This window comes from Crinia signifera, chromosome 7 (assembly GCF_055691185.1).
Source record: "Crinia signifera chromosome 7, ASM5569118v1, whole genome shotgun sequence".
In the NCBI taxonomy this organism is placed as follows: domain Eukaryota; kingdom Metazoa; phylum Chordata; class Amphibia; order Anura; family Myobatrachidae; genus Crinia; species Crinia signifera.
The window spans coordinates 106,150,808-106,164,397 of NC_139223.1; the positions used below are offsets into that span (position 1 = coordinate 106,150,808).

The following is a 13,590-nucleotide window of genomic DNA, read 5'->3' on the forward strand; positions in this document are numbered from 1 at the left end:
ACCAGGTAAGCTAATGAAAAAAGTTTCGTAACTGTTTTTGCTTACTGAAAAAAATCATGTGTTGGCAATGTAAAAAGACCTACAGGACATGATATAAGCAGGGGATCTTAAATGAAACTACTAAAGAGGCTCAACACTGTTTAGCTGCCAAAAGCAGTTGGAATTGGGCCTTAACAGTGTGGTAAGTCTTTAGGTGATGGCTATTGTGTCTGTTTGACCGCTTCCAAATGTCTGTGCTGGCAATAAAAAGAAAAAGTTTCCAATTTAAATAGCTACAGAATAAAAACAATTTGCCAGTAATGTGAAAACACCTACAGCACCTGGTGTTCCCATGTGGTCTCCCACCCAAGTACTAACCAGGCCCAACACTGCTTAGCTTCCAAGATCAGACGAGATTGGGCCTATCCAATTTGGTAAGGCTGTAGGCGAGATACATGCACTTTTTTGCCCTCTTCTAATTCTATCACCAGGTAAGCTAAAAAAGTTTCCTAACTGTTTTTGCTTACTGAAAAAAATCATGTGTTGGCAATGTAAAAAGACCTACAGGACATGATATTAGCAGGGGATCTTAAATGAAACTACTAAAGAGGCTCAACACTGTTTAGCTGCCAAAAGCAGTTGGAATTGGGCCTAAACAGTGTGGTAAGTCTTTAGGTGATGGCTATTGTGTCTGTTTGACCTCTTACAAATGTCTCTACAGGCAATAAAAAGAAAAAGTTTCCAATTTAAATAGCTAGAGAATAAAAACAATTTGCCAGTAATGTGAAAAAACCTACAGCACCTGGTGTTCCCATGTGGTCTCCCACCCAAGTACTAACCAGGCCCAACACTGCTTAGCTTCCAAGATCATACGAGATTGGGCCTATCCAATGTGCTATGGCTGTAGATGAGATACAGGCACTTTTTTGCCCTCTTCTACTTCTATCACCAGGTAAGCTAATAAAAAAGTTGGTACTTGTGAGTTTTCTGGGCGCCCGATTTTTGATCGTGTAGCATCGGATCGGATCGCGTCGCATCGTGTGTTAACCAAATGGCATGCGATGCGACGCGACGAGATCAGCACCCGACCCCGATTTTACATCGGGTACCATCTGATCTGATCACGTCGCATCGCATGTTAACCACATGGCATGCGATGCGACGCGACGAGATCAGCACCCGATTTTAGCAGGGCAAAACCCCCAAAAAGTGACAAAACGTAAATCCCATCCCCATTGTTAACGCCACTCCACTATTGACGCCAACCCGAAGCGTGGCGAGCGCAGCGAGCCCGCGAGGGGCGGCGGTACGCGTCCTCCGACCTTTTCATGCCCTACTATCCACTAGGGCGTGGAGTGAGAATAGAATAGTGTGGCGAGCGCTGCGAGCCACCGAGGCCCGAAGCGTGGCGAGCGCAGCCAGCCCCGCGAGGGGACGCAGATACCTTCACAGGTGAGCGCATACCTTCATGGGCTTCACAGGTATCCGTGTCCCCTCGCGGGGCTCGCTGCGCTCGCCATGCTTCGGGCCTCGGTGGCTCGCTGCGCTCGCCACACTATTCTATTCTCACTCCACGCCCTAGTGGATAGTAGGGCATGAAAAGGTCGGAGGACGCGTACCGCCGCCCCTCGCGGGCTCGCTGCGCTCGCCACGCTTCGGGTTCATGTTGATAGTGGCTTGGTTGTGAACATCCAATATCATTCATCAATATCATTCATTTCTGACACATTAAGGACAACAGAATTTAAGGAATAACTGTAATTAGCATATATCAGAAATAAATTATAATAACAACAACACATAGCATACAATAATTAATCACCGTAATTATTTATCCAACAAACTGAGTGCATGTAGAATGCGGTTAAATGGGCTGTCACCCGCCAGGCACTTTCGCCACACAAACTCCTGCATATAATAGTCAAGGTGATGGCGGGCTGTGCCCCGCTGGCGTTTGTTCCGCCATTTTGCACATCCCCATAGTCTTTCGATGTTTTGGGTGTGTGCTCCAGTGTCCGGGTCCACAAAATTGTATCTGTGGTTCACTCTCAAGTGACTGTATCCAGCCCGCTCCAGTTCTGCGGTTTTGAACGCCCGCCAGCAATCGCTGACAATTGTAGTTCCAGGCTCGATGTGCTCCACAATTGCATTAATCAGAGTTGTCGCATCTCGCTTCTCCACTGGTAGCATAAAACAGTCCCCTGTTTCACGACACACTCCTCCAAACACCCACTGCTGTGGGAGAACTCTGCCGACATTGGCTTGTCTCTTTGCAAAGAGTGTCTCATCAACTTCAACTATTTTGCCTGGTCCCCCTATCCGGCGTTGAGGCTGGGACATCAGGTCGCATTGACATGCCTCCCGCATCAATGCATTGAAAAAGATAGTGCTTTTATTACATATCTTTAAATTCTTGGTGCAAAACTCTATAGATGTGAGTTCGTCACACCAACAGAAAATAAAGCGCAGTATGGTCATAAATGGCAGCCTGCATCCGGGGTAAAATAGCGAGGCCCGCAGACTCTGCTTTTTCCCACAACTTTTGATGTAGCAGCGCCATTTGCGCTCTTTTACAGACAGGCGCATTGGGTGTCCATTTGGACAGGTAGCTGTGGATGGAAGCAGCCCATTGTCCTGCATGAATTGAACTGTATCCTCTTCAGTTTTGGGGAGGCTGAAGATACTGTCCACCAAAGCCATACTGGGAAATAGGGTGTAAGGGGCAAAATGGGGCAATATGGGGCAAATTTCAGAAATTTCACCTCACAAATACTCTGAGACACACCAACACTGCAAATCACTTGTTTTCTCCTGTCAAAACTCCCTCACAGTGATTTTGTGCCAGATGTGGCAGAGGGCGGGTTTAAAAATGGGCGGGAAGTGTTAAAATCGCGTCGCATCGCATGCCATTGTATACCATACAATAGCATACGATGCGACGCGATTACGACGCGATGGCAAATCGCGTCGCATCGCGTCGCATCGTATGCTTATTGTACTGACATTCAATTTCCACATCGGGCGCCCGGATAACTCACAAGTACCAAAAAGTTTCCTAACTGTTTTTGCTTACTGAAAAAAATCATGTTTTGGCAATGTAAAAAGACCTACAGGACATGATATTAGCAGGGGATCTTAAATTAAACTAATAAAGAGGCTCAACACTGTTTAGCTGCCAAAAGCAGTTGGAATTGGGCCTAAACAGTGTGGTAAGTCTTTAGGTGATGGCTATTGTGTATGTTTGACCTCTTCTAAATGTCTGTGCTGGCAATAAAAAGAAAAAGTTTCCAATTTAAATAGATAGAGAATAAAAACAATTTGCCAGTAATGTGAAAAAACCTACAGCATCTGGTGTTCCAATGTGGTCTCCCACCCAAGTACTAACCAGGCCCAACACTGCTTAGCTTCCAAGATCAGACGAGATTGGGCCTATCCAATGTGGTATGGCTGTAGGTGAGATACATGCTCTTTTTTGCCCTCTTCTACTTCTATCACCAGGTAAGCTAATAAAAAAGCTTCCTAACTGTTTTTGCTTACTGAAAAAAATCATGTGTTGGTAATGTAAAAAGACCTTCAGGACATGATATTAGCAGGGGATCTTAAATTAAACTACTAAAGTGGCTCAACACTGTTTAGCTGCCAAAAGCAGTTGGAATTGGGCCTAAACAGTGTGGTAAGTCTTTAGGTGATGGCTATTGTCTCTGTTTGACCTCTTACAAATGTCTCTACAGGCAATAAAAAGAAAAAGTTTCCAATTTAAATAGCCAGAGAATAAAAACAATTTGCCAGTAATGTGAAAAAACCTACAGCACCTGGTGTTCCCATGTGGTCTCCCACCCAAGTACTAACCAGGCCCAACACTGCTTAGCTTCCAAGATCAGACGAGATTGGGCCTATCCAATGTGGTATTGCTGTAGGTGAGATACATGCTCTTTTTTGCCCTCTTCTCTTCTATCACCATGTAAGCTAATAAAAAAGCTTCCTTACTGTTTTTGCTTACTGAAAAAAATCATGTTTTGGCAATGTAAAAAGACCTACATGACATGATATAAGCAGGGGATCTTAAATTAAACTACTAAAGAGGCTCAACACTGTTTAGCTGCCAAAAGCAGTTGGAATTGGGCCTAAACAGTGTGGTAAGTCTTTAGGTGATGGCTATTGTGTATGTTTGACCTCTTCTAAATGTCTGTGCTGGCAATAAAAAGAAAAAGTTTCCAATTTAAATAGATAGAGAATAAAAACAATTTGCCAGTAATGTGAAAAAACCTACAGCACCTGGTGTTCCCATGTGGTCTCCCACCCAAGTACTAACCAGGCCCAACACTGCTTAGCTTCCAAGATCAGACGAGATTGGGCCTATCCAATGTGGTATGGCTGTAGGTGAGATACATGCTCTTTTTTGCCCTCTTCTACTTCTATCACCAGGTAAGCTAATAAAAAAGCTTCCTAACTGTTTTTGCTTACTGAAAAAAATCATGTGTTGGTAATGTAAAAAGACCTTCAGGACATGATATTAGCAGGGGATCTTAAATTAAACTACTAAAGTGGCTCAACACTGTTTAGCTGCCAAAAGCAGTTGGAATTGGGCCTAAACAGTGTGGTAAGTCTTTAGGTGATGGCTATTGTGTATGTTTGACCTCTTCTAAATGTCTGTGCTGGCAATAAAAAGAAAAAGTTTCCAATTTAAATAGATAGAGAATAAAAACAATTTGCCAGTAATGTGAAAAAACCTACAGCATCTGGTGTTCCAATGTGGTCTCCCACCCAAGTACTAACCAGGCCCAACACTGCTTAGCTTCCAAGATCAGACGAGATTGGGCCTATCCAATGTGGTATGGCTGTAGGTGAGATACATGCTCTTTTTTGCCCTCTTCTACTTCTATCACCAGGTAAGCTAATAAAAAAGCTTCCTAACTGTTTTTGCTTACTGAAAAAAATCATGTGTTGGTAATGTAAAAAGACCTTCAGGACATGATATTAGCAGGGGATCTTAAATTAAACTACTAAAGTGGCTCAACACTGTTTAGCTGCCAAAAGCAGTTGGAATTGGGCCTAAACAGTGTGGTAAGTCTTTAGGTGATGGCTATTGTCTCTGTTTGACCTCTTACAAATGTCTCTACAGGCAATAAAAAGAAAAAGTTTCCAATTTAAATAGCCAGAGAATAAAAACAATTTGCCAGTAATGTGAAAAAACCTACAGCACCTGGTGTTCCCATGTGGTCTCCCACCCAAGTACTAACCAGGCCCAACACTGCTTAGCTTCCAAGATCAGACGAGATTGGGCCTATCCAATGTGGTATTGCTGTAGGTGAGATACATGCTCTTTTTTGCCCTCTTCTCTTCTATCACCATGTAAGCTAATAAAAAAGCTTCCTTACTGTTTTTGCTTACTGAAAAAAATCATGTTTTGGCAATGTAAAAAGACCTACATGACATGATATAAGCAGGGGATCTTAAATTAAACTACTAAAGAGGCTCAACACTGTTTAGCTGCCAAAAGCAGTTGGAATTGGGCCTAAACAGTGTGGTAAGTCTTTAGGTGATGGCTATTGTGTATGTTTGACCTCTTCTAAATGTCTGTGCTGGCAATAAAAAGAAAAAGTTTCCAATTTAAATAGATAGAGAATAAAAACAATTTGCCAGTAATGTGAAAAAACCTACAGCACCTGGTGTTCCCATGTGGTCTCCCACCCAAGTACTAACCAGGCCCAACACTGCTTAGCTTCCAAGATCAGACGAGATTGGGCCTATCCAATGTGGTATGGCTGTAGGTGAGATACATGCACTTTTTTGCCCTCTTTTACTTCTATCACCAGGTAAGCTAATAAAAAAGTTTCCTAACTGTTTTGGCTTAATGAAAAAAACCATGTTTTGGTAATGTAAAAAGACCTACAGGACATGATATTAGCAGGGGATCTTAAATGAAACTACTAAAGAGGCTCATACACTGTTTAGCTGCCAAAAGCAGTTGGAATTGGGCCTAAACAGTGTGGTAAGTCTTTAGGTGATGGCTATTATGTCTGTTTGACCTCTTCCAAATGTCTGTACTGGCAATAAAAAAAAAAGTTTCCAATTTAAATAGCTAGAGAATAAAAACAATTTGCAAATAATGTGAAAAAACCTACAGCACCAGGTCTTCCCATGTGGTCTCCCACCCAAGTACTAACCAGGCCCAACACTGCTTAGCTTCCAAGATCAGACGAGATTGGGCCTATCCAATGTGGTATGGCTGTAGGTGAGATACATGCTCTTTTTTGCCCTCTTCTCTTCTATCACCAGGTAAGCTAATAAAAAAGCTTCCTAACTGTTTTTGCTTACTGAAAAAAATCATGTGTTGGTAATGTAAAAAGACCTACAGGACATGATATTAGCAGGGGATCTTAAATTAAACTACTAAAGAGGCTCAACACTGTTTAGCTGCCAAAAGCAGTTGGAATTGGGCCTAAACAGTGTGGTAAGTCTTTAGGTGATGGCTATTGTGTCTGTTTGACCTCTTACAAATGTCTCTACAGGCAATAAAAAGAAAAAGTATCCAATTTAAATAGCTAGAGAATAAAAACAATTTGCCAGTAATGTGAAAAAACCTACAGCACCTGGTGTTCCCATGTGGTCTCCCACCCAAGTACTAACCAGGCCCAACACTGCTTAGCTTCCAAGATCAGACGAGATTGGGCCTATCCAATGTGCTATGGCTGTAGGTGAGATACATGCACTTTTTTGCCCTCTTCTACTTCTATCACCAGGTAAGCTAATAAAAAAGTTTGCTAACTGTTTTTGCTTACTGAAAAAAATCATGTTTTGGCAATGTAAAAAGACCTACAGGACATGATATTAGCAGGGGATCTTAAATTAAACTACTAAAGAGGCTCAACACTGTTTAGCTGCCAAAAGCAGTTGGAATTGGGCCTAAACAGTGTGGTAAGTCTTTAGGTGATGGCTATTGTGTATGTTTGACCTCTTCTAAATGTCTGTGCAGGCAATAAAAAGAAAAAGTTTCCAATTTAAATAGATTGAGAATAAAAAAATTTGACAGTAATGTGAAAAAACCTACAGCACCTGGTGTTCCCATGTGGTCTCCCACCCAAGTACTAACCAGTTCCAACGCTGCTTAGCTTCCAAGATCAGACGAGATTGGGCCTATCCAATGTGGTATGGCTGTAGATGAGATACAGGCACTTTTTTGCCCTCTTCTACTTCTATCACCAGTTAAGCTAATAAAAAAGTTTCCTAACTGTTTTGGCTTACTGAAATAAAATCATGTTTTGGTAATGTAAAAAGACCAACAGGACATGATATTAGCAGGGGATCTTAAATGAAACTACTAAAGAGGCTCATACACTGTTTAGCTGCCAAAAGCAGTTGGAATTGGGCCTAAACAGTGTGGTAAGTCTTTAGGTGATGGCTATTGTGTCTGTTTGACCTCTTCCAAATGTCTGTACTGGCAATAAAAAGAAAAAGTTTCCAATTTAAATAGCTAGAGAATAAAAACAATTTGCCAGTAATGTGAAAAAACCTACAGCACCTGGTGTTCCCATGTGGTCTCCCACCCAAGTACTAACCAGGCCCAACACTGCTTAGCTTCCAAGATCAGACGAGATTGGGCCTATACAATGTGGTATGGCTGTAGGTGAGATACATGCACTTTTTTGCCCTCTTCTACGTCTATCACCAGGTAAGCTAATAAAAAAGTTTCCTAACTGTTTTGGCTTAATGAAAAAAATCATGTTTTGGTAATGTAAAAAGACCTACAGGACATGATATTAGCAGGGGATCTTAAATGAAACTACTAAAGAGGCTCATACACTGTTTAGCTGCCAAAAGCAGTTGGAATTGGGCCTAAACAGTGTGGTAAGTCTTTAGGTGATGGCTATTATGTCTGTTTGACCTCTTCCAAATGTCTCTACAGGCAATAAAAAGAAAAAGTTTCCAATTTAAATAGCTAGAGAATAAAAACAATTTGCCAGTAATGTGAAAAAACCTACAGCACCTGGTGTTCCCATGTGGTCTCCCACCCAAGTACTAACCAGGCCCAACACTGCTTAGCTTCCAAGATCAGACGAGATTGTACATATCCAATGTGGTATGGCTGTATGTGAGATACAGCCACTTTTTTGCCCTCTTCTACTTCTATCACCAGGTAAGCTAATAAAAAAGTTTCGTAACTGTTTTTGCTTACTGAAAAAAATCATGTGTTGGCAATGTAAAAAGACCTACAGGACATGATATTAGCAGGGGATCTTAAATTAAACTACTAAAGAGGCTCAACACTGTTTAGCTGCCAAAAGCAGTTGGAATTGGGCCTAAACAGTGTGGTAAGTCTTTAGGTGATGGCTATTGTGTATGTTTGACCTCTTCTAAATGTCTGTGCTGGCAATAAAAAGAAAAAGTTGAGGGGGCGTGGCCTGACCGGGACCCGGAGTAGCTGCTTGATCTAGGAGCTCTGCACCTGAGGGCCACAATTCACCCTCTTGCAGCTGACCCCCTGCTGTATCTCGCCCCAGACTGCTGGTACTTAACAGCTGGACACCGGGGACACCCGCCGGGGATAGCTGCGGAGCCGGGGAACGTCTCCAGACGTTTCTGCAGGTTGCGGCCTACCCGCCGGGAGAAGCCGGGACCTAAATTTTGAGGCCTCGCCGGGATTTGAGCTCCGGAGCGGCGTCCGCGGACGTACGGAGCCGCAAAAGGTACCTAAAGACATTAGCTCTCCCCCCTGCCTCTCCCCTACCTCCGGGGGCCCTCCCAAGGCGCCCTGATAATATCAATAACGAACAGAAGTGAGGGGGGATCTGATTTAGCTGCCTCTCAGTGACTGTACCTCTGCAGCAGCGGCGGCCATTTTACTTCACTCTGTCACATTAGACAGTCACTGGAATTGTGTTACAGCGTTTTATAACCTGCTCAATCCCTATAATACCTTACCTACCTCTCTCAGCTTGGACTCCAGCTGCCTGGGGATTGATACAGGCTCATAATCTATCCTTCTGTGCATACAGCAATTTACATTATATATTACAGCAGTGTTCTCCTTCCCTGGTCCTTAGCTACAAGTGGATCCTGTCATCTTCCGCCAGTCCCCCCCTGAATTCTCTGTGATCCAGACTAGCATTGCATATACATTGTATGAATCATCACTGAACCCTATTAGGGCAGTGCTGGCCACTCTGCGAGCTGAGACAGTTTGTGGACCTGCAGGTCAGGATACAACCTACAGATGGTCTCGAGTCTCTTAATATATTTCTACCTGACTCAATTCACAGAAATTCCTATCTACAAGCTTCGCATGCAAAAACTTGTTAGAATGTACTAGGCACCTCGCCACAAGGTCCCGCCTTGATCATCATCTCAGTGACACTCTGAAACTGACACTCACTTCAATATATTGAATAATTTTGATTCCTACTACCACACATATGGATAAGTTCCGGTCTACCCCTAACCAAACACAACCTCTTCAGCAACGTCAGGAGAAACGACGTGCTGACCCCAACATGACATCCGATTCAGAAACTACAGCCTTATCACCGGCGTCAAAAAAATCAGTTGCTGCACAAGACTCTTATGTTACTTATATGTAGTGGAGGCCATAAAAGCAACCATGGGTCCACTACTGACTAAAGCTGTAGCGGACATATCTTCACAACTACAACACCTTACGCATAGAGTGGAAGAAACGGAACTGGAACACAGAGTGGGCGAAATGTTCCACGATGTGTCACACCTTAAGCAAACAGTCCCCAGATTGGATAAAAGCAAATACCAGTTATGGAATAAGGTCGACGACCTTGAAACCGTTCTCGCAGAAACAATATCCGCTTGGTGGGCCTACCAGAATCAATCAAAGGACCGGCTTTGGCTCATTTCGTAAGAAATACCCTGCCTACACTTCTAAACATCGAAGCTGAATGTCGGGACCTGATAATCGAAAGAGTTCACCGTGTAGGACAACATTCTCCTACCACACCCAACCGCCCCCGAGTTGTCCTATTCCGTTGCCTTAATTATCTTCATAAACAAGCCATTTGGTCTGCCTCGAGAAACAAAAAAGACATCATTTGGGAATCATCCAAATTGTTCCTGTTTCAAGATTTTTCAGTGGAACTGTCTCGGGCTCGGAAGGCCTTTTCCCCAATCTGCTCCCGCCTGGTGACTGACCAGCGAAAATTTGCGTTGATATATCCTGCCAAGCTCAGAATTTTCAATGGAACTGCCTATAATGACTTTAATACACCAGCAGACGCTGAGGCCTTTTTGAAAGATGAGAGACGTTCAGCTTCTTTCTCCCAGGATATCTCAGATCCACCTTCAGATGCCCATTGAGTGCCGCAAGTTCTCTACTATATATAACTGTTTTACTACCTAAGGTTTAATTTTACTAGTCCAATTTATATTGCTTAAACACTAATGATAGAAATGTTTACTGAATCTCTTGTAGTTGTAATACTAATATTGAGAATCTAGCTAATCTCATTATACCAACTGATTTCCTCTACTGATAATTAGTTGCGGAATCCTGTTTATAGAGTGTGTTCTGTTTCTTTATATTGTTTTCATGATGCGTTAGATGACTAGGGCCGGGACCTTCTTTTACTTCGAACGTAATCATTATGTCCGAGGTTAGAAAGCCCAACTCCCGGATTGTATGCTACTTTGTGATATTTACATTATATACTATGTTTAAATTCAGGCCGGAGTTATACTCTCAGGCCTATTCAGGTTGTTTATTGTTTTTCCCCTGTCTGTTTGTCTGTCTCCTTCCATATGTTTCTGCCCATTCCCCTTCTTTTATTAATCTAAGATTTAGCGGTACTGGTATCAATGTTATTACCTGGTTTTCATACAGCACCCCCATCACTTAGATGACTGTTAAAATAGGTACTTGGAACGTGAGGGGCGTTAATTCCCCCGCCAAGAGACGGAAATTGCTTACGTATATTACTAAACAGGAACTAGACATAGCTTGCCTCCAAGAAACCCACCTAACAGCAGCGGAAACTCTTAAGTTGCAAATGATGGGATGGAAGGTATTAGCGGCTGCTCCCTACAATTCCAAATCCCGCGGGGTGGCAATATTAGTTAGACGGAACTTGGCAATTTCGGTCTCTTTAATCGATGCTGACCCAGAGGGTCGTTATCTAATCACTGAGATGACTCTTGATGATCAACCTTATATATTATGTACCGTATATGCCCCAAATGTCTATAGAAAATCATTTTTCTCTACATTGTTCTCCAAACTAATAACCCGTACCTCTGCTCCACTGATTTTATTAGGAGATTTTAACCTTGTCTCTTCTCCCATTTTAGACAAATCTTCCTCACAGAAATCACCCAACACACTACCAAAGTTAGGAGTTCCTGCGTTGGCCAAACAACTTCATTTGGTAGATACATGGAGAGCCGTTAACCCTACGGAGAGAGACTATACTTGCCTCTCAGCAGCCCATCAAACCCTCTCTAGAATTGATTACATTCTAGTAGCCACCTCTCTTTTCCCTAATATACATGAAGTCACCATCGAGCCAATTTGTCTTTCAGACCATGCACTAGTGTGGATAACACTTCAAACTAATGTAAATAAAGGCCCTTTCCGATTATGGAAATTTCCTACATATCTTTCCCAATCCATATCCTTCCGAAACAAATTAGATGCTGCTTGGATGGATTTTAAAAATGCAAACTCAGATTGTGAGGTCACTGATCCTTCCTTGTTTTGGCAGACTGGTAAAGCGGTCCTTCGAGGCGTTATTATTTCATATGTGGCCGCAGAAAACAAGAAAATGTCCACTTCTTATCTTGAGTTACAATCCAACTTAACTAATTCATTCCAGACCTTTAAATCAGCCCCCACTTTGATAAATAAAACAGCTTATAACACAGCAAAAATACATTTTGATGAATTCTTAAAGACTAAAAGTGACCGCTACCTTTTTTCCTCTAATTTTAGATTTCATAGATATGGGAATAAAACTGGCAAACTCTTATCCAACTTATTACGAGGGACTCAACCCTCAATGTTAGTCCACCCCCTACGCAATGTAGATGGCTCTATGACGACTTCGAGCGACCAACTCACTGATGTGATGAAGAATTTTTATTCAAAAATTTACTCTGAATCTGTTCATACAGACCCCACTTCCACTATGAACTTACCCCCGAACCCTTGGGTGTTTCCCACCCTGCCACAACTACCGGAAGAGTTCTCACAAAGATTAGAAGCTCCCGTCACGATTGAAGAAGTCACGAGGGTAATTCAGCAATCGAAACCCTACAAGGCCCCTGGTCCAGATGGTCTGTCTGCAGAGTTCTATAAAATTTTATTGCCTCGGTTTGGGGAGAGCTTGGTGGCCTTTTATAACAATATTATTCTCTCTCATACAATACCACTTTACTTTAATTCCGCAGTCATCAGGTTACTCCCCAAGCCGGGCAAAGATCTATCTCTACCTGGGTCCTACAGACCTATCTCTTTACTTAATTATGATTATAAATTATTTACAAAAATTTTGGCGGATCGCCTGAAACAGTTTTTGCCTCAGATTATCCATCCCGACCAGACAGGCTTCATTCTGGGGCGGCATTCTGTAGTAAATGTGCGGAGGCTATTGGGAGCGATACACTATTCTAAACACTCATCCCTTACCTCTCCTAAACTAATAGTCTCATTTGACGCCGAAAAGGCATTTGATCTAATAAAATGGGATTACCTTTTCACAACACTTGCTCAATTTGGCTTTTCCCCTGGCTTCATTACTATTCTCCGTACCCTTTATCACGCGCCATTATCTCAAATGTCATGTAACGGCTCGATATCTTTACCTTTTAATATTTCTAAAGGCACTAGACAAGGATGCCCACTATCCCCTCTGTTATTTGCCATCGCAATAGAGCCATTAGCAATTGCTATACGCAATTCATCCCTAATCGAAGGCATTAATATTCAATCATACTCACTTAAGGTATCCCTTTATGCAGACGATATGATACTGTATCTCTCTAATCCTGAGACTTCTTTACCTGCAGTCCTTGACCTAATCGCCTCCTTCGGCGTGATTTCTGGTTACAAAGTTAATCTAGACAAATCGGAAATTCTTCCAATACAGGGGACTCCATCCTATTTTCAATCACTACCTGTTCTCCAATCTTTCCACATCTCGGATAAGTCCATTAAGTATTTGGGTATTCACATCCCCTCTGACTTATCGGAGCTCTATAAATTAAATTTCACCCCTATGATAAATAATATAAAAAGTTACTTAGATAATTGGATGTCCTTGCCCATCTCCCTATTAGGGAGACTGGCAGCCATAAAGAGTGTGCTGTTCCCAAAGCTTTTTTACATAATGCAGATGATACCGATAAAGTTGCTGACCAAAGATTTGAAGACATTGAACTCTCTTCTCTCCCGGTTTTTGTGGCAGGGGAAACGACCTCGAATAGCCTATGCTAAATTGATATTACCCCGGCAGAAAGGAGGTTTGGGCTTTCCTGATCTAGCTCATTACTCCAACGCCATATTTTTTCGATACATCAGTGATTGGTTGCTCGAAACTAGCTCGTTTACAGACTACAAATTAGACTCTGCATTATTTTCCCCATACTCACCAAATG

At 42.4% G+C, this 13,590-nt stretch overlaps 10 non-coding genes and 3 pseudogenes across 10 annotated transcripts; all 13 read right to left on the reverse strand.

The window, feature by feature from the left end:
* Positions 1-308: 308 nt before the first annotated feature.
* Positions 309-427, reverse strand: LOC146024857 (5S ribosomal RNA; annotated as a pseudogene).
* Positions 428-769: 342 nt separating this feature from the next.
* On the reverse strand, positions 770-888 carry LOC146024680 (5S ribosomal RNA; annotated as a pseudogene).
* Positions 889-3,315: 2,427 nt separating this feature from the next.
* Positions 3,316-3,434, reverse strand: LOC146024593 (5S ribosomal RNA). Its single transcript, XR_014453965.1, has one exon. It is a non-coding gene; the product is annotated as a 5S ribosomal RNA (ribosomal RNA).
* A 345-nt stretch (positions 3,435-3,779) lies between these two features.
* Positions 3,780-3,898, reverse strand: LOC146023138 (5S ribosomal RNA). Its single transcript, XR_014452565.1, has one exon. It is a non-coding gene; the product is annotated as a 5S ribosomal RNA (ribosomal RNA).
* A 344-nt stretch (positions 3,899-4,242) lies between these two features.
* LOC146021797 (5S ribosomal RNA) lies at positions 4,243-4,361 on the reverse strand. Its single transcript, XR_014451274.1, has one exon. It is a non-coding gene; the product is annotated as a 5S ribosomal RNA (ribosomal RNA).
* Positions 4,362-4,706: 345 nt separating this feature from the next.
* On the reverse strand, positions 4,707-4,825 carry LOC146024594 (5S ribosomal RNA). Its single transcript, XR_014453966.1, has one exon. It is a non-coding gene; the product is annotated as a 5S ribosomal RNA (ribosomal RNA).
* A 345-nt stretch (positions 4,826-5,170) lies between these two features.
* LOC146023139 (5S ribosomal RNA) lies at positions 5,171-5,289 on the reverse strand. The gene has a single exon (XR_014452566.1). It is a non-coding gene; the product is annotated as a 5S ribosomal RNA (ribosomal RNA).
* Positions 5,290-5,633: 344 nt separating this feature from the next.
* Positions 5,634-5,752, reverse strand: LOC146021798 (5S ribosomal RNA). The gene has a single exon (XR_014451275.1). It is a non-coding gene; the product is annotated as a 5S ribosomal RNA (ribosomal RNA).
* A 345-nt stretch (positions 5,753-6,097) lies between these two features.
* LOC146021590 (5S ribosomal RNA) lies at positions 6,098-6,216 on the reverse strand. The gene has a single exon (XR_014451070.1). It is a non-coding gene; the product is annotated as a 5S ribosomal RNA (ribosomal RNA).
* A 344-nt stretch (positions 6,217-6,560) lies between these two features.
* On the reverse strand, positions 6,561-6,679 carry LOC146024002 (5S ribosomal RNA). Its single transcript, XR_014453400.1, has one exon. It is a non-coding gene; the product is annotated as a 5S ribosomal RNA (ribosomal RNA).
* Positions 6,680-7,023: 344 nt separating this feature from the next.
* Positions 7,024-7,142, reverse strand: LOC146025052 (5S ribosomal RNA; annotated as a pseudogene).
* Positions 7,143-7,489: 347 nt separating this feature from the next.
* Positions 7,490-7,608, reverse strand: LOC146022691 (5S ribosomal RNA). The gene has a single exon (XR_014452136.1). It is a non-coding gene; the product is annotated as a 5S ribosomal RNA (ribosomal RNA).
* A 346-nt stretch (positions 7,609-7,954) lies between these two features.
* LOC146024559 (5S ribosomal RNA) lies at positions 7,955-8,073 on the reverse strand. Its single transcript, XR_014453934.1, has one exon. It is a non-coding gene; the product is annotated as a 5S ribosomal RNA (ribosomal RNA).
* Positions 8,074-13,590: the final 5,517 nt, after the last annotated feature.